The 25,485-nt window shown below is 44.6% G+C and overlaps 1 protein-coding gene across 5 annotated transcripts in view; it reads left to right on the top strand.

Moving 5' to 3' along the window:
* LOC115585019 (plexin-A1-like) overlaps positions 1-25,485 on the top strand; it is a 295,372-nt gene that overhangs the window by 79,705 nt on the left and 190,182 nt on the right. The window lies entirely within an intron of this gene.

A 25,485-nucleotide genomic window follows, 5' to 3' on the forward strand; every position in this document is an offset into this window, starting at 1 on the left:
CACTTTGCATATATCAGTACATTTGCTCAAGTACTGTACAGTTTTGAGGTGCTTGTGCTGTTTACTCTTCCACTAAAGCAGTCCTCTATACATTTCAGCTACAGTACATTTCAGAGGAAAGTATTGCACTTTTTTTACAAAACCACTTCGCCATAATGCTAACGATTTTTGTGACAACTGCAATTACTAGTTACTTCACAGATTGCGCTTTGCATAAAAACAGAAATGATAGTACACTTTTATGTATTAAAAGCCACATTATATAGCTTTTTCACCTAAAAAATACAGTGTAATGAATGGTGTCTGTTTTAGCCACTCCGCCCCCATCCCCATGTAACTTCAGTAGGAAGGTAGGATCACAGCGTTACATACTTCAACACATGACATCATTATGACGTCATGAGTTTTGTTTGTAGTTAGCAGCTACATTACATCTGACAAACGGTTGCAGACCTGAGATTTGTATTTACCACAGTGGTGTCGCACTCAGAGACTTTGGGGCGCCAACTCAATGCAAATTGGTGTAGTAGAACTTTTAGTTCCTCTTCAATGAATAGTCTCATAGTCCCTCAGATTTATCCGTCGACCCCTGACCAGATTCTCTTTAGGAAACTACCTAACTATCTAAACTAGACCTCGACCAGCTGAAGTAGTAAAACACGCCACTTATACGTCGGGGGACTAGTGTCAACAAGTCCTTAGAGATATTAGTTGGACACTTGAACTTTTCTTTAGATACTTTTCAGCACATCTTGCTGATAATAATTCTGTCCTGTAAAGTAGGAACAGATGTGGAACTTCCACGTGTAATGGAGTTTTTTTTTTAACATCGTTGCACTGGTATCTTTACTGAAGTAAAGGACACCGAGGACACTGCTGAGCAGATTCTCACTTCATCTGGTTTTATTTGAATTCAGTTGAACCTTAAGAGGCCCAAAGAGGCATGTGTTACAGAAAAAACAGTTACTGGAGAATAGACAGTAAAAACCCCATAGCGTTTGTGATGCCTTTAAATCATCTTACAACCGTTAAAATGTGTCGTCGACAGTTACTGCGCTCCACTTTCAGCACACTGGCCTCAGCAGTTTCCCAAGCAGGACACCGGCTCTTCAGTTCCCAGCACCCAGTGAATGAGAGCGCCTTGGATCTCTTCCTGGAGTTTGAGATGGCTGTGAATGCATTGGCTCTGCAAGCTTAGCAGTAAAACTAGCTGTCAGAATGATTAAGCCTAATCAGGAAACATGGGATGGGAGGTAATTTAGCATGTGAATGCTAATTAGCACTAGCATTTAGACTGGCAGACGATGATTGAAGCGGCGCATCGGCTGCTCAGCCTGGTTAAATGGCAAAAACACCAGGCTGGTAGAGATGATTGATAATCTTGGGTCGGGCTGCTGTCTGTTTCCCTGTTTGTGTGTGTGTATGTGTGTGTGTGTGTGTGTGTGTGTGTGTGTGCGGACGGGAGTTTCTCTCCTCTCCAATGTGAAACTCATAATGAGCAGATGAGCGCAACACCTGAACACACTAATTCCATCTTTATCCCATTAACTGGAAGTTAGAGGAATAATGTCCTATTAGTTTCTCCAAATACACAACAGGCTTTTGTGTAGCTGTTGTGTGTGTGTGTGTGTGTGTGTGTGTGTGTGTGTGTATGTGTATGTGTATAAGTGGTATCATTCATGCCTGGAGCTTCTTCTCTTGCACACATTGGGTACATACACACGCTTAAAAGTGTGCTCTGAGAGTTTCTGAAACTTGGTGTGTGTGTCCTTGTGCTATGTGGACACGTGAATGAAATTCTATATGTAATTGTGTCAGTGGAGCTGCGTTTTTGTGCTCGACTTTGGTCCTCCATAAATGATTGTGTGACTGTGTGTGTGTGTGTGTGTGTGTGTGTGTGTGTGTGAAGCCATTGTAAGAGCCTGTTGAGGAAAGACTAGTGTGTAAATCTTGCAGAGATAATATTACTGCTGTAAGCGGTGCTAGTGTTTGAGTGAATTATCATCCCATTCTCTCCACTAGTGCCTCTCTGCGCCGCCTCTCTTCAGGTCTCGTAGCCTTCCTCTCCTCCTCTCCGCTCCCTCTCACTCGCATGTCACCTTCAGCTCTCTCTCTCCCAACCGAGGTGGGCTTCATGCCCACAAAATCTGCCTCCCTCGAGAATTTCCCGCCTCATCTGTGTGTGTTGGTGTGCGTTCGTGTGTGTGTGTGGTGTACTGCCCTTCTCTCCTCCACTCCTCATCCCCTCTCTCCTCTCCCTCATTGTCCTTATCTCCTCTATCCATTAGTACATTAGTGTACGTCAGCCCGGGAAAAAAAAAAAAAAAAAAGCGCTATCTGTGTCGAGCCTTTCATGAGCGAGAGAGACGGAGCTAGATGAACAGATACAAAGACACGGAGGGCAGAGACGAGAAATAATATGATAGACCGCCTTATGAATGATCGTACTGAGCATCTCATAGTGAATAGACTTGCATCTATGTCGCGTTTTTTTCTGGTCTACGACGTCTGAAAGTCCTCAGACACACAAAACAACCCTTCGCGCACGCATTCATAGGCTGCCATGGAAAGTGCCGACCTGTTCATCAGGAGCGACACAGCGCCCCGAGACATTGCTATGCTCGGTCATTCACACGCCGACAGAACAGCAATCCGGCGTGTGAATCTGTGAATCTAATCCAAGGATACTTCCACACGCAGCCGGGGGATCTGGAGAACGGACCGCTGACCTTCAGACTTTACTTTCTGAGCCACAGCTTATAGGCTTGGGCCGATGTTAGACATTGTCGAATATTTGCTGTCATATGCAATATTTTTCACAAAATAGAACAGCGGGCATCTGTTACAGCATCCTCAGGCTTTTATTTTCAAAAGAAAATGGACGCAGAGGTAACGCGTGTTAATATTGGGAGTTTACTGCAGTTTAATTGGCCTGATGGAGGGGCATGCGCGCAGAACTTAAACATACAGACGTTATTTCTAAGAACGCCAGCTCGGCTATTTAACAGTATTTTAGTTCCAAGCAGGAGAGAAGGGCAGGCCAAGGCATGTGAATGAGGCTGCATGGTATGTTTGCTGTAAGCAGGTAACTAAACAGAGCAACACCAGAGTTATCATTTTTACATATAATGCAAACTAACAGCAGCAAAGTTGCCCAACACCCCTCACTTTGACTCTCAAACGCTGTTCATTAGGTTGCTGGAGATATCGATGGGGCATTTTTGACAGCTGGAACGTTCAAAGCAAATGGACGGAGCTTTATGTGACTGATACAGTCCATCATATTTAGAAATAGATTTTAACCGACCAAAATATGTTAAGAACATGCAGTGCATGGGGTCAGTTGTGCAGAGAACAACAAAAGTCCGAATCTGAAGCATTCAAACTATCTTTTGATAATTGTCATATAAGGCCATAAACTTGATATTTAGTAAGATTTTTCTGTGAAAGATGAGATTCTTAAAACGTCTTCATCTTAAGTACACGTAAAATGATTTTCTTTTCAGGAAACCGCAGCACCTCTTTCCTTCTTTATTACTGCCAAAAAGATTCCAGGCAGAAAATGAATGCATCCGTGTGAAAAAGAATTAATGGGACTGCACCTTCCGCACGTTAAAATGTCTCCTCTGTACTCATCTGCATTTGAATTCCCCAGCTGTTACTTATCATAGGAGCAGACAAATGGACAGTATGTAGGGGAGGGGGGAAAAAAAAAAAGAGAAGAACCTTTTTTTTCAAAGTCAGCACAGCATCAGACGAGGATGGAGGGATACAGAAATAGTCCTTCTTTTAGCGCCGGCAGAGTGATCTGAATTACAACGGCAGGATCTCTGCCACCTCCGGGACGGACGCTGATATGATACTGTTCTGCATCACTTATTCGAGGCAGCCGCTGCTAATGTGCCAGTGTGGTTGTAGGTTCAATTCCCAGGTGGGCTATCGCTTCATATGTCTTACCCCCTGTGTCCTTGAGCAGGGCATTATCTCAGCAGTCCCTGCGGAGGAATATGGCGCAGTGTTAATGGATGGACGATGTGCATGGAGAGCTAGATGGATGGATTAGTGAGCTAATGAATCTTTGATAAGTGGGAAGGCTTTGAGAGTGTCAAGAGACAAAAGGGAAGATCACAGCTAAACCTATCAACTGCGAGACGGCTTTAATTCACTCCAAACCCCTCGCAGAGTCTGACTTTGGTATTGACATTATGGAAACTGAGTGATGTGCCCGTTATATGCGGCAAATACGTCTGAAAAAAAAAAAAAAAAAAAAAGGCCACAAATAGTTTTTGGACAAACCAATGGACCAGACTAGGGTAGTGTCAATGCTGCTGTGTTCCAGGCTGTGGGTGAACACATGGAATCTGACATATTGTTAACATTTCACCTCTTCCTGATTGATGAGCCACTGAAAAAGATGAAGAATAGTGAAAATCTGAAAGCATCGGGTCATATATCAGGATAAAACAACGTATTTGAGAACCAATTAGCTCACGTTCGACCACCTTTCAGGTAACATTACCGTTTGATTGCACCCCATGTGTTTCATTCAAGGCTAAAGTAAATATTTCTAGGATGTGTGTTGATATATTAAGAATTCATTCATGCCTTTTTTCATAGTGTTGTTTAACACTATGTTAGTTAGCAAGTGGTTGGATGCCAATCTCGACTATTTGCTAACGGTAGCTAACGGGTTATCAAATTTGTAGTGTTACCTTGAAATATGCTCCGTTGTCTCTCCAGACTTTCACTATACACTGTTTTTTTACATTTAAGAGGCAGTGAAATTATTAAGATTTGTCAGATTCCCAATTTGTATACACCTTTGCAACCTGGAACGTAGCAGTACGACATTTGAGCTTCCGACCCTGAGTGTGACGTCAGAGGAAAATGGCTGCTGTGTGAGGTCTCTGCTCAAAATGTTTCATGTTAACATGAAGTCAATATTGATACAGGAGTGTTAGCTGATGGACGCACAACAAACTATATATTATCAGCCGTCTAAAACACCCCCGCTGTCACACAATTTCTTAATTACTTCCCGATAAGTCAAAGTCCAATATGTACTTTCCTTTTAGCTCTGCTTTGGTCTCCACCATCTACGGAGAAAAGAAAAGTATATCTAGCTCATTGCTGAAGGCCCCACCATATTAACTGTATTTGTAAATGGGAGTCTATATGTGGACATTCTCCCTGCTCTTTCACTGCAGAGATTTGTTCAAGTGAAGGGCTCAAGGTGCAGTTTAAGTAGAACTGTGGAAGTCAAGAACAGCCGTGCTCACGGTTCCTTTTCATTTTAATATCAGTTATCTCAACATCACAGACTGTTCATAGAAACAGAAGTGAGTGAGAGTGTACTTCAAACATACTCATTTAAACACGCGCTATATTATATCATCAAACAAACTTCAAGTAGTGTCATCTCTAGTTCACCTATGCCAACACAAATTATTTTAGGTTGTAGCTGACCGGACAGCAAGACATCTGCTGTTGACCGCTGTGTGTAAGCCAAGGCCTTAAAATAATTACCCATAATGTCAATACCACCCGTTATTGAATATATATAGGAAAATCTCACAACAAAAATAAGAAGGTCAGAAAAAGTTCATGTGGTTTGCTTCAACTCCCCCAAACCCACTACAAAGAGCTGTGTGTGTGTGTGTCACAGTTCAGTTTTATGAGTCCTACAAATCATGTTCCCCATGATGAGTTATTGCGTTATCTCCAAAAACAAAAATCCTTTTGTCTTCGCATGATAACAAGATGAATTTAGTTATGAAAAAACTAGCTTTGGAATCTCGAGATAACAAATTAATTAACTCTGGATCTACACATGGCATAAAAAAAAGAATAAAAATTGTTAGCTTGGCCGTTTTTTTAGCTTCCGTATCATTCGCCCATAATTAAATTAGGAAACAGCAAAACCTCTTGCTTGTTGGCGTATTACAAATATGCAGACACTCCGAATGCTAAATGCTGTTTATACTGATATTTAGACACATAACGGCCTGTATTCCATGAATGAACTCTCCACTGTCTGCTCAGATGGGCTTCCCCATCCATGATGTAATTCACATCTGGTTATAGTGTGAATACAGCGTATTGATATCTCGGAAAATTGCGCGGCAAGAAATAACCCATTGTTAACCCTGTAAGTCCAGAAAAAGAGGCCCCTTAACCCGTGTCACTGTGGGTGTCACCGCCCCCCCGGCACGGACCCGGAGCACCCTGCTGTGAGGGCATGTCCGGCCACAAGTCCAGACAAACAACAGACACAGACGCATATGCAGACGTTCAGCAGCGGCAGCCAGCGATGTGTTCAGGCAGCTGTTGTGCTGATGACCGGTGTCAGGTGCCAGTGGCCTGATTCGAGCTGGCTAACCTCCTCCCATCACAACATGTGTCTGCACAGATAGGGGAGGTGATGGGCGGACATGTGTCTCCGTGGCTGGCTGTGCATCTGGAGAACAACTGGCCTGGTCGGGGGTGGGGGGGGTGGGTAGCTGGTGTGTGTGATGGGGGTGTGTGCGCGCAGGTTTGTTTGACACGTTGTAATAGCGTTGGGGGGAAAGATGCAGCAGCGTGTGTGTGTGTGTGTGTGTGTGTGTGTGTGTGTGTGTGTGTTTGACAATCTTCAGCATTAACATCAAGAGAGAGATGCTGCCTGTGTGGGTGTGTGTTTATGTCTGATTAGAGGGCAGAGGAAACATTTCAGCGAGCATGTGTGCCTGTTATGTTAATCTCTTTCACATCAAGGAAAGACGCAGCCTTCCATGGGTCTATTTGTGTGTGTGTGTGTGTGTGTGTGTATACACGTGCGTCTGATGAGAGGGCACATGCAGGAAAGGATGTAGACTGAGTGTTTGTGTGTGTGTCAAGGAGGACTGCAGACGGTCAATTTCCCATTTGTTTGTGTGCGCATGTGTGTGTTGGTCCCTGCTAGACGCTGATCCTTAGATTAAAGCGGATCTCACACTCGAGTTCATCTCCATCAGTTTGCGCTGTGTTTAGTGTAGGAAGTGGTGTGTGTTTATACATTACAGCAGCTGTGCTTTCTTCATGTAGAGTGAGAGCTACCCACCTGATGCCAGGGCAGCTGCCACGCTAACCGCCCACTACACACACACACACACACGCACCCAAACAGTGCCAGTCGACCTTTTTTTGTATCTCTGCCTGTGTGTCTGCGGCAGAGGGAAGGAGAAAGGGCCAGCTGCACTGTAAAGCCTTCATCAACTGTTCTTCGAGACTGCCCCATCTGTCTATCCATTAATACGCAGACAAACACGCACACACACACCCATAAACTAATGCATACACATGGCCCTTCTGTCGTCTTATCAGACACACATGGGGTACTTCACACTCAATGGGGTCTGTCACGACAATTATGTGCGTTCTCTGATGTCTTACGCGAGGAAAATGTGTGTCTGCGTGGCGCGGCACCATGAAAACACCACGCATGGCGTCTCTGTTCCGTGACACGACACAGAGAGGGGAGAGAAGTGACGGAGAAGCCATTATAATGTGTCAACGTCGGGTGTTGTTTCATCTTAAGCCTCCAGAATAGTTTCAATGTCACGTGTACGCCGTTTTTCAAGTTCTCTTGTGCAACCTGTCAATCACAAGGTAGCAACGCCCTTACGCAATAAATCACATGAGAAGCAGGAACATTTTCTCATAAGCTATAAACTGGACTGGACAGAATCAACGTTCAAGGCGATCGTACGGTCAACACTTGTCTTATGAACGATACACGCTTATATGATGTTATTACCATGGTGGTGCGGCGCGCTGTCGTAACGTGTCGCTTCAACATCAAAACGTTCATCCTCGTTGAGAGCCGGTGACAGTGAAGGCCAGAGCATATGCTTCACAATATTTTTGTAATCACCTAACCATTCAGCAAGCATCTGGCAGCGTCTGCATCTATTGTCTCCCTCCATTCATTTATTCTGTTTTTTTTTTCCCCTTTAATTTGATGTCTGAGTGTTCATCAGAGGACGCACATGAATACGTCAACTACGAAATGAGGTTTGACATTGACCCGAGTTCTCTGATTGGTTGGCTCATCTGCGGCTTTTCATCAAGTGAGAAAGGTAGCCTGGTAAATGGTGCATGGTGCCGCGCTAACCGCTAAATATAAGCATTTTTAGCGTTGCCATCGTGACATTGGGACTGACTTTAGCAATCAGCCCAGAGCGCACAGCCTCAGCAAGCCACCATCACAGCTTCTACCTCTCCGGGTCCCGGTGACGCCATAAAAGAAGTAGAGTCGATGATGTGAACTGGCCGAAAGGAAATACGTCTTTTTAGCTGTTCTGCCATTCATGAGCTTTAGCCAATAACAGCATTACGTCGGTGTGAATGTTACAGAAAGGGTTGGACACAGCCGCACCTACACCAGTGTTGGAGAGGTGTGTGTGCAGGGTGGATACTTGAATATCTGACAGTAAAGTGCTTTGGATGAAGTATAGTGGCGCCTTTTGTTTTGTCAACCTTCCGATGTGGTGGGGAATGGATCAGCTATGGAGAAAAATGGAAAGTCTGCCATGTAAAGCTGCAAATATTAGTCAATTAATCAATTAGTTGTCGGCTGTGCAATTAATCAGGAGCTAGTTCCATCATCAGTTAATCATTTTGAGTGAAGTTTTCAGAATAAAATGTCCAGATTCTCTGATTCCAGCTTCGCAAGGGTGAGTATTTTTGGTTTCTTTAGTCCACAGTTTAGTAACGTTAACATTTAGTCCGCATGACATTTTGAGAAACATTTTGCACCATTTTCTGATCATTTATTGACCACACAAGATCTTGAAAACGAACAGAAGAATCAATGATGATAATAACTGAGCCACAGCCCCGTTTGCCAGCACCATCCTCTGTACGGATCCAAAGAGAAAACATTGTTTTGCGGTGTGTTTTTTTTTTTTTTTTGTAAATGACGAGCTCTTATGAGTCCAGCTGTTTGCCCAGTCATTGTCCTAACCTTAGTTGCTTCCCCGTGTGTTTGAGTCCAAGTCGAAAGCGGCTCTCGAGCCAGACACGAGCACGTCAGGCCAAGGCTCAGCACCCTTATGTTAATGAGAGAGCCAGAGGAGGAGAGATGCCGAGAGCCTGGCGAGGGTCAAGGGGGATGTAATGAAATAGACAATAAGAAAGGTTGAGAGTGAGAGGCGGACGTCGTGTGTGACAGAAGGGAGTCGGAGCGTTGTCCTTGATGATGTTTATGATATTGATTGGCTGCTCTCCAGAAGCCTCCTGATTTCTGATTTGAACATTGTGAACATTGTGATTGCAGCGAGAGCATCGGATGTCTCGAGTGGGCCCTGCAATCAGGGACGATGACCCTTCACTTCATATACACTCTGTCTCTCTCTCTCACACACACACACACACACACACACACACACACACACACACACACACACACACACAGGCTTACTTACAAGATATAATGTGCAACTGTCCTTTTACCCTTGGATTTTGGCTGCGTCTATACATTTCACAGATTGCTGTACCTCTTCACTGGATCATCTGTTGTCGACTTTCAAATTATTATGTTTAGATCATTTCACTCTTGGATATTGATATAACTCTGTCATGTTGAGTTATTTTTATTTTTTTTGAATACTTACAGAGCCACATAGCTGACCAGTCATAGCCTTACTGGACCTCGTACTTCAGCTTTTCTCCACATACATACTGATGGTAGTGTCGACTAATGCTGACCTGTGTTGTTGACAGGCACAGGTTGTTCTAGGTTGAAACAGTTAAATGCAGTGTTATGTACGATGACGTAGCCTTAAATATGACAATAGTACATCTAAATCCATGTTGCCCAGCCCTTCTTTATGGTAACGGTGTGCATTCATTTTTGGCAGTATTTATTTTTGTGCAGTCCCTTTCATCCACGCCTGCACTGATGCAACTGACCAAACTGGCCGCATCTCTCAGCGCCATCCTTATGTTTTTTTTCCCTCGACAGATTTGCACATCCCCGCTCCGTGAACCCTTCTGATCCGGTACACGAGCAAAAAATAAATGCTGATTATATTTCGCCGGCACTGCTTGGCCGCGTGCCCGTTCAGCTGCTTCAGAGACTTTTACGCTTTTAAACTTCGGAAGTGACGGCGAGTTTTTCTCAGGGAGAAAGCGAGCGCGGCAGATAAACGCGCATTAGGAGAGACGGACAGCCAGATAAGCAGACACATCAGGCGGAGAGGCACGGGGGGAAAAAATATATATATATACAGGCCGATAGTGAGAGAATGGAGGAGGACAAAGAGCCAACCAGAGCTGCTGTTGTTCTGCCATCTGGTCTGTGTTTCTGTGTGTGTGTGTGTGTGCGTGCGTGTGTGTGTGTGTGCACGCGGCCGCCTCTATTGTATCTGGATACAGCGTAGAGAATGACTTAGATTACCACGACTGATATCAAAGTCACACTCGAGGACACGCTCCAAATGCCAGCCACACAAACACACACACACCCGCGCTGCAACACACACACACACACACACACACACACACTCCCTGTCTCTCTACAGCCTTTTGGTTTTCATTGGGAAGCGTACAAAGCATTCAGCTGAAAGACAGGCGACCGTTGCATTGTGTGTCTGTGTGTGTCTGTGTGTGTGTGTGTGTGTGTGTGTGTGTGTGTGTGTGTGTGTGTTTGTGTGCGAGCATACAAGTGTGTGCGGGTTCGAGGTCCCTCCTCTAATTGAAGTGTACAGTGACTTGGCAGGCTGCCTGATGTCACCGAGTCATATGGAGGGACAATAGAAGAAGAGAGGGAGTGAGAGAGAGAGAGGGGGGAAGAAAAGGGAGAGGGATGGATGAGTTGTAGAAAACCAATGATGGGAGAGGGACGGGGAGGGAAAAAAAAAAAAACAGGAAAAAGGATGGTGGTGGAGGAGAAAGGGAATGAGCCGATGACGGGCAGAATTAGACAGTTACAACAGAAATAATGCGGTTAGCCTCCTAAATGGATCATAATGCAACGATATTACATTTCACATATTGTTTCATATGTTTGGAGTCATTTTTCTAAATGGCTCAGAGATAGATTTGATGAGGACGTTCCTTTTAGCTCCTTTATTAAAGAAAGATGAAATCAGCGCACGTCGTCTTTTTCAGAGCCTGGGGAAGGGGAAAAAAAAAAAAGAAAAGAAAAGTGTAGCTTCCCTCAGACAAAGTCAGGACAGCCGCATCTCATTCCAAGTGTGCTGAATTAGCGGTTAGCGGTTCCTGTTTTGCAATGTACCCGCTGATGAAGTGATAACCGTCACTCCTCCGCTCTGATGCTCGCGATAACTTAACGAAACGTGATGTTTCTCAGGCAGGTTCTGAAGTTGCGAGGAGCATGTTTTGTCTATCATCTTTAATCGAAAAAAAAAATATGTGTGTGTGTGTGTGGAGGGGAGCACACATTATGACAGTCTGGTGCTAAGTGTTTTCAAGTGCCTTAATTGAGCAGTGAGCTTTGTGTCACATTCACTTCTGCAGCTCCAACCGTCAACCACGCCGACCAGCAAGGCCAAACTAAAAGCCCCTCTCACCTCCGCTCGTATCTCTTCCCTGTGTCTCTCCATCTCCACCCCGGGGTGATACTCTATACTCCGCATTTAAACATAGCAACATTAACACTGTGAGCTCCTTATATTGTAGCGTGTCTTTTACTCGATAGTTATTTCTGTTGGGTTTTTTTTTTTTTTGCCCTGCAGTCAGTGTTGGTGCAACACCATCGGTGTGATTTGGCGCCTCTTTGCGTCGGGCATCCCAGATGTTAGCCGCCACACGAGCATGTCTGCGCGAACGCCAATTAGCACCCCGTCTCCAAAACGAGAGGGCTTAATCCACTCAGGCTCGTTGCTCTGTGAAGTGTGTGCGCTCGTGTGTGTGTTGTGCAGGATTTGGTCTTGTGCTCCTGATCACCCTCTGAGTCAGGCACGGGTAATTCAGCCCCATCAAAGCGCCACACGTTTGGTTAACTGTGTGTGTGTGTGTGTGTGTGTGTGTGTGTGTGTATGTGTGTTCCCCTCATTCACTTTGTCCATTTACACCCCAAACTAGCTAAATTTAAACCCTTAAAATGCAGGTTGTTAGAGGCATTATATTCCCACCATATAATGACATGTTTTTCTTGTGCTTCACACTCGGTCTCAGATGGTAGACCGAGAAGTAGAGCAGAGGCAGTCGTGCAAAATGCAATTTTAACTTTTCTCCCTGCTTATTGTTGGTTTTGGCTGTTTAAATGTGACATTATTTTGATATACCTCTCCTTTCATCTGCCAGAAAAGAAAAAAAATGAAATAAATCCCTTTCCCTATGCATCTCTTGTTATATTTGATCTTTTTTTCTTCTTTCTGGTAATTTATTTCCTGCTCTCTGTGTCTTTCATTTTGCCTCTTATTTTAAATAAACACATAGAAGAAATCAGTGCACACAGGCGAGGAGCGAAAATGAGCAGCCGTGGCTGAAGCCACAGCGCTGAACCAGAACCATCCGCTGATGAGAAAAGAGCAGTGAGGTTAATCCGCCAGATTACAGCAGATTACAATGCACCGGGGACGGCTGAATGGGAGATTATAGCAGAGAGATGAGGGGGAGAATAATGGAAGGGTGGATGGCGGAGAGTGATAGAAGTTAAAGGATCATGGGTAGATAAAGGGCTGGATGTTCTGCTGATATAAACTGGTCGTGGAAACACCGCTCGGGGTTCGACTGTTTCCCCCGTCAGAAAAATTGAAAGGCACTGAGCAGGGCGGCCTTGTTGGACCAGTTGTTATTGTTTGTGACACGGCTGAGGTCAGTCGGTAAAACTAAAATGCCACAGCGGCCATGTTTCTTCTCAACTGTCAAACAAAATATGAGCGAATGTTTGCAATGCCACAGTCGGTACTCAAACATTTGGTCAGCACTGGAGCAAATGCATAAAATGACTGTACAGAGCCTCTGCTGAAATATTATACAATACGTTACATTCCTGCTTTTAGATGTACGTCACAGTGGTGCCGGCGTTTCAGCGTCAGAATCCAGTGAAACAGGACACGAGGAGGGAGAAGCGCATAAAAAAGATCAAATAATGCACAGGGCGGACAATAGATCACTTGGGTGGAGGAGGTGTGGGGTGGGTGTAGTGACAGAACAAATGTAACCGTGATTCATGTAACTGTCAGCAAGCAAACTGTGATAACTGGGAAATAATATCTCTGCGCAGTCGGTTGGTTAAGCACTGTTACCTGGGTTCAAATCCCAGCCTGGGCAGGGCCTTTCTGTTCTGCTCACCATCCTAACATCTGTAGGTTCATTCTCTCATCAGTGCCCTTTACCAAGGAACTGGCTAAGACCTGGAGTTGGACCGCTAGTGCTGTTTGTTGCCTGCCCACTGGTTCTCCGGGATGGGTTCAATCAGAGTTGTTTTTGGCAGCGCTTTTAGATTTAGTCTTAGACTTTGTCTTTTGGACTAAAATGCTTTTTAGTTTTAGTCAAATTTTAGTCACTTCTATATGTGATAGTTTTGGTCCAGTTCGAGTCGACGAAAACTCAAACAGGTTTTAGTCTAGTTTTAGTCAGTTTAAGTTCAAAACAAAAAAACAAAAGAAGAAGTATAGTCTTTTATCAAATTCATTTAGGTCAATAAAAAGATCTACAAGCTCACAATGTGTTGCAGTGTGTTGAACTTGTAGATCTGCTATTTTCACAACTTGTGTGTGACACTCTTGTATGATGAAGTAGGGCATCAATTCATGAAAAAACTGTTTAAATGTGCTGATATGTGCTGATTGTTATTCTATACCTTGTGATTTTGTACACTTAAATTGTTCAATAAGTGACAACGAATTTGTCTTCAAAATAAGAGCTTTACATTGCACCCTATTTGAGTTTAGAACTGGGGTCTTTAGCGGGGGGCTTTTAATTTGAAAGTAGCGACCGTTACTAGCTTGCTGCTTCAACAGCAAGTGAACAACGAAGACAGAGACCGAGGAGCCGCTAGCATCTCCCGGGTCTCTGCGGCTGTCCAGTTGCTACACGAACATTAAGCAGAAATGTCATGCATTTTGAACGTCTGACAGACCACCCACTAACATTTACGTCCATTGTCGTCTCGTCAACGAAAACTCATATACGTCTCGTCATGTTTTAGTCATCAAAGAGCCATGTTTGTCTCGTCACCGTCTCGTTATCGTCATGAAAAAAAGGGGCGTCAACGAAATAATTTTGTCATCGTCGATGAAAACAACACTGGGTCAATGCACGTATTGTGCAGTACGTACGATTTTATAAAACAAAGTGTCTTCTTCTTCTAAATTCTGAAAAAGCTTTTGATATGAAGAGCGTATAAAGATCCAGTATGTGCAGTTAAATGAGGTACAGTGGGTATCGTCCTCCACTGATGGATGTCTTTGCTCGAGGACACTACTGAGCAGTGAATTAAATATGAGGTTTTGCTTTAGCGTCAAAAGATTCATTCGAGCATCAGAATTCATCATCTGAAAGCACGAAAATGGATTCTTCCAAAATCAACTCAAATAAGTGAGTTCAATTTAGGGAAATAAACAAGTGAATTATTATTATAGATAAAATGACTCTTACCGCCAGGGTTTAAACGAGGGCGTTAAGTTTAACCATCGGTACCTTTTCTGGCAAGAGACAAAACAACACTGCTGTTTTTCTCGCGAGGCCGGTCCCACCCAAAGTCGGAGCGTGTGTTGACATTCTCCACTCTGACCCAGTGTCGTGACATGTAATCCGTGAGCCGGTCACGCTGGTGCTAAATGGAACCACGGGACCTCTGGGACCTTCTGACCAGGTCAGCGGGCCACACAGCCACCCAAACATATGACTTCCTCACACTGATAGAAAAGACGTGGACATCCGTTAAAGTAGTGGAAGTGTATTATACGGTCATTACACATTAAACTGATTCCCACACCGTCATGTCATTGTACACTTGAGCATCCCGTATTGGCCCTCATTTGTGTGCGGTCCTCACTAGATGGTGTAGTCGAGCAGACTCCACTCGGGGAACATTATTAGCACAATTTATGGACGATTCAAAAATAGCACAATTACGCCGCTCCACAGTTTCCTCAGAGGCCCACTGGTGCTCATGCAGGGACCTCATCGGCGTCCCCAGGGCCCGGTTGGAAGCCCACTGGACAGGAGAGTGTATCAGTGTAACCAGATTAGCACAGTGTTCTCAGGCTCCAAGGAAACACTGTCTCCAGTATAATGATCAGATTCATCCATAACGACGATAATCATTAGTCGCAGGCGTGTAGAATGTTTTAAATGAACTTCACCTCATTCAGCTTTTACATTACTACAGGATTAATGATAACGTAAAGATATAATGCATAATAGTATTACAATCATGGAGGACAATTTCAGCACAGAGTATTTTCACTTTTAATACTTAAAGTGAATTTTCCTCCATACTCTCACTTAAAGGAATATTTTCAACGCAGGACTGCAGAGTGTTTTCACAGTCGGGTGTTAGTGCTTCTATTTTAAGGTTGTTTGAATTTTTGGGTCACATTCCCAACTCGTCAAAATGCTGGTGCTCTGGGATTGGAGGTCGGGTTGGCCGCGTTCCCAACGCGTTGGTCTTTGAAGTTGAGTTGTGAATGACACTCAAAAGTCAACTTTCTTAAGTGAAGCATCCGAACGCTTCTAAAGTGATGACCTTGAATCTTCATCATATAGTGTGTCCAGCGTCCAGTTGTATAACTCCATGTGAAAGCACTGACATGCAGTCCCATGTCTGGCTGCTGCTGCTTGAGATCCGCACGGTTCACACCATAGTTGCATGAAGACGGCAGATCCCACAAACGGAGTTCTTCAGCGCGGAGAAAACAAGGAGGAGAACGTGTGACTTCGAGTCAGACGAACAGACTGATGGGCTGGACGAGTGAGGGAATGGAAACGGACAAGAGAAAAGGGGACAGATTAGAGATGAGAGGGCTCTCCACATTCTCCTGTATCGGTCCAAACAGCCCGCACGCCGGCCAAGAGTCTCGCTGTGGCTCTCTTTCTCTCTCTCTCTCTCCCGCTCTCTCTCTCTCTCTTTCTCCCTCTTCCTCTCTCTTTCTTTGTCCGTCCTTCTCTCTCTGCCAGACAGATGACAGAATGTGGAGAGTGGGATTAAGGAGAAGTGATGTGAGGGAAAACAGATTCTTGGACATGTGTGTTTGTAGACTTTCTGTAGATAGTTTCTGAGCCCGTGTGTGTGTGCGTTTGTACGAGTGGACGTGCGTGCAATATGAGCGCGGCGTGCACTTTATGACCAGAAATATGTCGACGCCTGAGAGTTACAGCTACAGCATGTGAAGCCAGAAAAAACAAGAGGCGCTGGTCACACGCTCACACGGGGACGTTTAGGAAACTGGCTGCAGGAATTTGCTCCCATTAGCCACGAGATCATTAGCGAGGTCCGATACTGAGGACGGGCGATGAGGACTGTGTCCCAGTTCGTACCAGGGGTGACGGGGCGGGCATGTTTCCCCCCACTACAAGCGGAAAAACACGTCCTACAGAGTTTATTTTGTGCCGCTGCTCACACCACCGCCCAAGTGTGTCCAAGTCCATGTTAACGTGAGGGTACACAAACTACACAACTGATTTCAGAGCAGGTGAGCTGGATACAAGGTCACACCGCCTGGAGGAATCTGAAAGGAATCATCACAATATTTATAGAAAATCCCATTTAAATGAACCCCGACAGACCGAACCAGACCATAACCCGGTCATCATTTCTAAATTCTCGACCGAACGCGGCCCGGCACATCAGGGGTCGGCCGAGACGTCACGTATACCTCTCTCTCGTGTCTATTCGTCACGTTCTTTGACGACATATTTGAAATGCAGATCACATTTACCACGGTCTATGTAGTGGTGACTACAGATACTTCTCGCCCTCGTTTGAATTAATACGTTTCTCATTTGATATACAGCTTTGTATTCATTCGTACGTGGGTGATGACTTTGGCTCGAGAATCGTATTTTCCCGACCTGACTGTCAGCTGCATGTTATATTAAGGACTTGTTACGTTGCAGAGAACTGGGCCAGTTCAAGACCGAGAGGAACTTGCATCACGATGCAGTCCACTGCTGTATCTGCCCGGGTTTGCATCTGCGGTGTGTGTGTGTGTGTTACACTGCAGTCCCATTATGATTCAAAATTGCTTAAGGATAACACATTTTATATTGAACGCCCCCTCCCCTCCTCTGTAAGTGTTTTATTATCCGAGACAGCTTAGCACAAGAACAGAGGAAATGTTGCTTCGACTACTGGGCATCAAGCGGGATTGGAGCCCATGGGGGACAGCAGCGTGTTTATATATATATTGTGTTTTTTTTTTTTTTTCTTCCTACCCTTTATTGTTTATTCGGTGTGAACCAGCAATCTGCAGTGTTGCTCCCAGGTCGGCCATTGTGCCTTGTTTACTTCTGCGAAGAGAGAGAGAGAGAGAGAGAGGGAGAAAAGAAAAAAAACACAGAAGCGCTGTGAAACATTTTTACATCGTCAGTCAGCCTCGGGGCGAAGAAGCCTGTAGACTGGGTTCAAAAGGCAAAAAGCTTCACTTTTGGAAGTGGCGGGGAGCTGGGAACGACTGGGTCAGGGGTCAACACGGAGGAAGTTTAATAAAGAAGGAGGAGGGAGGGCGGGATGGGGTGGAGGGGAGGGCGTTTGATTGATTGTTTCCTGTCTGTGCTCCAGCCTGCTCGCTCCGTTCCCTCACCCTTTGCTGCCGCACGGCTGCTCCATCCGATTCGCTGTCTCGGACGGTCGTTCATCGGGAGCAGTGAATGAAAATATAGAGGAAGAGACGGGAGTTTGACCGGTGAGTCCACACCGAACTGATGATAATACATTTGGTGTTTAAAACCATGGCACAGCAGTATACAATCACAAATATCTAAAATAACCTGAGAGAGTTGTAGCATTAAAATCATTCAAAACACAGAAAGGGCAAACGGGACAATGCAGTAACTATTACCTGTGTGTGTGTGTGTGTGTGTGTGTGTATGTGTGTGTGTGTTTGTTCTGGGTCCACCTGTGGGCTCCCTCTCCTCTCTCCCTCTCCCCTCCCGGGTAAAGCGGCCATTCAACGCATTCCTTTGTTTAACCTTCTAATTGGAAGACGTCTAGAAGGGAGGCTCACAAGCCTGATCTCACACACACACACACACACACACACACACACGCACACACACTCCACAGTATAATCTCCCACAGCGGCTGTGAGAAAAAGGGACAAAAAAAGAAGACGGAAGACAAAAAGATCAAATTATCAGCTACATTTAATTACCCACAACTCGACAGACACAATAACGGCGCTAAATCCAGATTTGTCTGCGCTCGGGAAGAAAAGGGAGAGAGAGGGAGAGCAGTCTGAAGCTCCCTCTCCCTCGCTCCTCTCTCTCATTCCTTTGCAGCATGGAGTTGTTTTTTTTTTTTTTTTGTTGCGTTTTTTTTTTTTTTTTTGAAGGCATTGCTGCAGAGTGAAGTGATGACAGCTTATCGGATTAAGGATCGCTGGATAATAAATACCCTTGTTTGATTTCTCCACCCATACTCCTTAAACATGATTACTGCTTACTGTTACCGCCAACATCACATTATAGCGTCGCTGCGCGGCGGGCGCCGACATTTGCATAATGTTTATAGAGACGGTGAGGAAGTGACGGCTGCGGAGCGGGAGGATGCTGAGCAACGCGTTGAGCCATCACTCCCCCTCCATCTTTCTTTCCCTTTATCATTTTCGTCGCTCTTCTCTTTTGACCTTGTTAGCGCTCACTGTGGAAAACGCATGGAGCCGCTCTCTCTGCACAGGGGTTTGTAACGCCTGCTCCAACATATTAACTTCACAGTACTGATGATAATAAAAGTCAGAATGATACCTATATGCACGTTTATTTTCCCATTCAAACCAAACTTTTGGATCCAGGTCAAGGTTGGAGAAATGCCTGGACTTGCTGCTGCTGACGAAGCTCCTGCTGAGTTCTTTAAATCTCCCTTTTCATTGGCAAAGAGAAATGTAACCCGTGGGCGGGCTCTGACCCTCTCCTCCGCCCAGTCGAAACAGACAAACGTCATCAGTGGCAAATTATTTACCAGCCGTGGCTAATAAACATTAATTCCATTAGAAAACTTGACAAAAGGCCAAAATGAAATAGTCGGTGCTCTGCCAGAGATCATCCGTTAAGGAAAAGACACGTCGCGCCGTTGGGCTGCAAGGGAGTTGTGTTGTCATGCAGTTCGACAAGACCAACAAGAGCGTCGAGTCTTCTTTAATGGAACTATAAAGCTGATGGTGTTCCAGCAATCAGCCTCGACCACAACCTTATCCTCGCCTTATTGATGATTTATGATAATCAGTTGAATAGTTCAGACTCAGAACCTCCAGTTTTTTTGGATCAAGTAGTTCACGAAAAGTAAGACGTGTAACAGCTGGTAAGCTTACATGCGTATTTAATTTCAAGGTTGCATTTACACGTTGGCATACGATAACCTATGTGTTTCTCTAATCTTTCAGATAACAAAAGGTGATTGCACATATCATATACGTTTTGGTTATTTTATGTTTGGTAACTTTTATAAGCTGTTTTTTTCAAGCGTCTCTGGATAAAACCCAGATGTGATTTACTGCAGTTCCATTTCACTCAGCCACGTATATGTCACTGGTTGGCCGTATCCCAAAATCTGATTGCAGCCCGTCATAGTTTTCCAGTCCAGAGGGTTGTTGTAATGCTTCTCAAGTCTTTCACTAACTGCCAAAAGTAGCAGAATAAGTGTGACGTTTTCCACCTCAGCAGTTAAGTTACAACAATTAACAGTTGGCTAACAACTATCCATAAACGTACATGACTCCCTTTAATGGACCTCGAGTTGGACAGTGGTTCTATAGTCTTCGAAGACTCCTGTTAGCATCACTCCTTCACCGATCCAGATCATTCAGTGGTCAAACTGTTCACTGTTCCGAGGCTCAGAAAGACACCGCGCGCTGTCGTAACCCAAGCGCACTGCCTTCATTGTGTAAATGTCAGGGCTGCAGCTAAACATTATATTCACTGGTAATTAATCTTTCAGTTATATTTCATTGATACTTTTTGGATATAAAGCGTCATAAAATGGTGCAAAGGTTCAATCTGTGTTTCCTTCAACCCAAGGTGACGTCCAAAAAAATGTCTCGTCCTGTCCACGACCCACAGATATTCAGTTTACTGTCATGGGGGAGTCAGAAAAAAAGGAAAAATTATTCCCATTTGTTAAAGTCGGAGATCAATTTAAATGTTGACAACTAATCGATTAATGGTCGTGCTTGTTGAAATATGCCGGAGTTGCTTTTCTCCCTGTAGCTTCAGACAGTGGAAACATCAGCTTCAACGCTGCTTGGTTTAATTTAGCTCTGCTTTTTCTTATATATATCGGCCTTAACTGGTCCCTAGATTTGATTAGGACTTGAGAAGGATTCAAATTCAATAAGTGGAGACAGAATAGTAAATTTTAATACAATTGGACGGCAACCCAAATGGTCACAGAGAGCGGTTTGTGAAACGGTGGCCTTTGGCTGGACGGGGGAGCTCACAGAGCCGTCAGTGTCTCCACTCAACCAGTGACACTAACCAGACCACCTAACTATCTGTGTGAGTGTGTTACAGTGCTACAGTACATGCATGTGTGTCACCGCAAATGTGTATTATCAGCGTGTGAATATATAAGCTCTCTGTGCACTGCGTTTGTGTGTGCTGTAGCTGGTTTCTGAACCCGTGACCTCGCGGTGAACTTAACTCCATTCTCATTCAGTGAGCATCACGGCGAGCCTTTGCTAGCAGCATTAGCTAATTACAGCTGGGACGCTTGTTGGCTCTCCGTCCCCACAGCTCTTGTGCACATGGGCATGGGCGCGCACATGATGCCCCCAGCAGGGCTCTGAGGCAACTCTGTCTAGACAGACGCGGCCATGATCGCTCTCTCTCTCTGGAGAAACAGTAACTCATCTGTTGAAGTCTGCAGCGTCGACTCAGTCGGTCGCGGCGCTGTCGTCAAAAATGAGTTGGCTGCCAGAGGAGTTGAGCCCTTTTTTTTTTTTTTCTTTCTTTTTTTTCAGCTACCCTAAGTTTGCTGAAGTACTCCTCCTTCAGCTAATGGTTTAGTTGGTCTTCATTCCATTCAAAAAAATATATATATAAATCATCTTGAACAGGATGTCGCATGCTGTTCGGTTTAGGCTGAGAGAAAAAGACGAGAAACTTCATTGACAGATAAATAGAAAGATGTAATGCCTTGCTTCTTTGCCAACGTTAGCTTCTTTCCTGTCACGCCAGTGATGCAGCATTTGATTTAAATTCAAGAGAACTGAAGGAAGAGAGGGGGGGGGGGAGAGTATGAATGCATAAGATAGAGCGAGGTATAGAGGATACAGGGAGAGAGAGACCAGAACAGATGCGGCAGACAGAGAGAAAGTTTGAGCGAGAGGAGCTGTTGTCAACATACTCTCCCGGGAGACAAAGGTCTCCATTGTAATTCAGTTGTCGTACTGTATTTTGTTTTGATGTCCAATATTTTGGGCTTTTTGCCGGTGCCGTATGCCATAAAATGTCTGTGAAATTGTTTGTGTGCGTTTGTAACGGCCCCCGACGCACCGAGCCGGCCGTCAGCTGCTGTCAGGCCGTCACTGTGGCTGGGGCGTCACCTGGAGTTTGTGAGGTGCGTTTCCTTTTTCGGCTGATCGTTGAGTCGGCGATGGAGGTGGCCCCGTGAGAGAGAGAGAGCGCCGATCACAAAAAAAAAAAAAAACCTGATTCCACCCATTTAGTTTTCTCCGATGTCTCTTCTCTTTTTCTTCCACAAGCTGAACACCGCAGGCTGACAACACCGATGCAAATCCAAGCTCAACTTTACAGTGTCAGCTGCGACTTTGCAAGATATACTCTCAATCTGTATTCCGAGTGCGCAAGGAGATAGATTTACAGTAGCATGAGACAGCCTTATTTGTGTTAGTTGTCTCTCCAGGACGATTTTCATACAAAACTGCTGACTACGATGATGATGATGTATGTCCAAAAGTATGTGGACAGCCTGCCAACCCGCTCATATATCACATTCCAGAAACCATGTGCATTAATCCGCTGCTGCAGCCGCCTCCACTCTTCTGCTTCCAGGCGCTCCACCAGATTTTGGAACGCGGCTGCGAGGGATTCGCTCCCGTTCAGCCACGAGAGCATTAAGTGAGGCCGGACACTGATGTCGGGTGATAAGGCCCGGCTCGCTCGGCGTTTGAACTCATCCCAAAACTGTTGGATGGGCTTGAGATCGATCGCGTCAGTCAAGTCCTTGCAGACCAGACTCAGAAAGTATCTTCTTATCTTGCTCAGTGCACGGGAGCGCTGTCATGGCGAGGAACAGGAAAAGGCCCTGTGCAACACAGTTGGAAGCACGCCATTTTCTGAAATGTAATTCTACTGTTGTAGAAATAAGGCTGTAATTTAAATGGAACTAAGAACATTTTTACACTTAAGGCGTTTGGTTTGATCCAGATTGACTCTTGTGTTTCGGTTCATTAAGGCTGGTGTGAAACCTGTCAATCAAAATCGGGTGCGGATTAAACAAATAGAAAGAAGCTGTCTGGAAACTCGGGTCCAAGAGAACGCAATTGCTTGCAGCATGAAAGCAAACCAGAGTTGATTCGAGATTGTAGCATGAATTCCAAAGCACCACTTTTAAATCAATCGGTTGATTGTGAACTGTCAAATAAAAAGGAGTGATCGGCATCAGAGGCATATTGTTGTAAATTAGTGCCCGGGAAATTTCGGCATATCACAGATATATCGGTATTGGCCTACATTTTGCCTAATTTATGCATATTGAATTCCCAGTGAAGTATAGTGCCTCTGTGAAAAGTTAATCACCTCATTTACATGTGAACCTTTCACAAGATTTTAATACCCACATTTGATCTTGGAAAATCTTTACACGATAATATTAGTATTGATATCGGCCCCAAAGATCCGGTATCAGTCGGGCTTTAATGGAAAATCAGTGGGAACACAAACAGTCCAGAACTGAAAGGCAACATGTGACCTTGACTACCTAACTACAGGTGTGAAAGCAACCCAAGGAGCTTACCCAAAGCAGAGATGAAACAGCCCCACAACAAAAGTACAAAAGTACCACATAGTCGGAACGTTCCTCCATATGTTGACGATCGTTGTCTTCACGCGTAACTTGAGGAGTAAGGAAGTAAGGAATTCTTTGAGGTGGGCTTAAACTTCACAGCTGGAGACGCCCTCGGCTTGAACAAGCAGCTCCACCGTCTCTTGTGGAGAAATGATGCGTTCAGTTCTCTCACAACAAAAGACGCAACGTTTCCGCTGCTCGCAAATATGGGGAATGCAATTTTCAATGGATTTGACAGTTAGCAGAACAAAGCAGCACTTGTGACAGATTTCCTCCCTGGTGAAACGTGCTGTCGACTTATCGACTCTCCTGACGGCTCCCTCCTTTATTCACTCCGTGTGCTCACTGCCTCCTGAAGCATGCGCATTGATGAATGTTTTCTAAGTCTTTGCATCGAGTTTGCTTGATGAATTAAAATTCGATGCGCTTGACGTGCGCTGACGGTATTGTAAGTACTGTAAGAGTCGACAGCACCGATAACTGAGCGTGTACACTTAATAATGAAAAACAAAATGTAAAGTTTGCGTTCTTGCTGGAAGTTGAAAATGACACAAAGATTAACTTTTTTTTTTCTAAAATGATGAATTTGTGTTACATTTTTGGGCTACTTCCAGATAAAAATAAAGAAGATATCTTCCCTTCATGATGATTTCATCGTAATAATCTGCTCACGGTCATAAAATACAGAGTAGCTTTTACATTATTTTAATTTTAGCCTCCCAGAAAGTGGTATTTGTGTGTTTGTGTCATCACATATTCACAGCTTGTGTCTTACTCCACTGCAATCTAATTTGATTGAGCTTTTACTTGCAGGCGATGCATAAATCTCTCTCTGAACATTTCCTATTTAATCCATTTAAGGAAGTTCACATGACTGAACAGTCAGGGAAAGAAGGCTATTTGGCCACGACATTGTTTATGTGTGTTTGTGTGTGTGTGTTTGTGTTTGGCGGACGTGAACTTATCAACCCTGTCGCTAACATGATTACCCTCTAGCCATGTGGCCTAGGAGTTAACACAAACACACACGTTCGCGCGCATACACACACACACACACGCCAGGCCAGGCCACACTGTCTGTTGCTGCGAGTGTCCTGGCTTGGAGACCCAACAGAAACAGACAGCACCAAAATATCACTGCAGGGTTCCCATGTCAACACGAGCAGATGCAACATTAATTCAATCAGCCACGGAAAGTCACCGAGCGGAATGGCTGCGAGAGGGGCCAGCATCCGAGAGCTGCTGTGGCAGGGTTTGAGAGACACCGGGGACCGCAGCCGACATTTTTCTGTTTCATATTATGGGTCATTTTGTCGAAAACAACTGCAAATGTTATTTTCAAACGGCCAAAGACATGTCCGTTGGGTCAAGAGTAAAAGAGAGAATGGTTTCAGGATATTCCAACAGGGAGCATCGTCTTCTTCTTCATCTACATGCATACAGCTCCCAGAGATGTTCTCAGTTAGCACGATTTGGCATCCGCATGATGACAATAGAGGGAGTATTTGGTATTTTGCAGTAGAGTAGATTGTGATGATGTCACAGAGCTACAATCATTTGCTGTCACACGGTTCTCCAAACTCGTATTTATGCTTACTTGAACTAGAAGTAGAGAAGTTATTATGCCTCTGCACCTCCGATAGCCGTGGTCGGAAGGCATTATGTTTTCGGGTTGTCCATCCATCCCGTTCTCATCAACGCCACATCTCAAGAACGTCTTGAGGGAACCTCTTTAAATTTGGCACAAACAACCACTTGGACTCAAGGATGAGTTACTTTGAAGTTGGTAGCCAAAGGTCAAGTTTACTGCAACCTCACAAAACCCATTTGTGGCCATACTCAACAATTCATGTCGTAACTGTGACAACATTTTACATTAATGTCTAATAGGATGAATTCTTGAAGTGATTGTGTTTTATATCCAGAAGGTCAAAGGTCAAATTCAGTGTGACGTCATGATATTCTGCTACAGCTTTTCCCGACATTATTCAATCACAGCTCAGGCACAGTATCTTGACTGGCGTGAGAAGGCATCCAACTGCAATGTGGTAATTCCAGTTTGCTTTAATTTATCATTATGAAGTAAATGGTGATTGCATAGTGTAATGGCTATAGGATAACGACACCAACTGGGATTGGTTCTCTATAAGCCCCACCTTTTGTCTGCCGCTGGGCACAAAATCTCCTGGGAAAATGAAGGCTGACTGGTGCCTGGCATCATTTCTATCTTCCTGAACATCTTTATTGTAGACCAAAATGATGCATAAACCTACGAAAACGGAAAGCGATCCAGTCGCCGTTGCGAC

Source organism: Sparus aurata, chromosome 7, assembly GCF_900880675.1.
Source record: "Sparus aurata chromosome 7, fSpaAur1.1, whole genome shotgun sequence".
Lineage (NCBI taxonomy): Eukaryota > Metazoa > Chordata > Actinopteri > Spariformes > Sparidae > Sparus > Sparus aurata.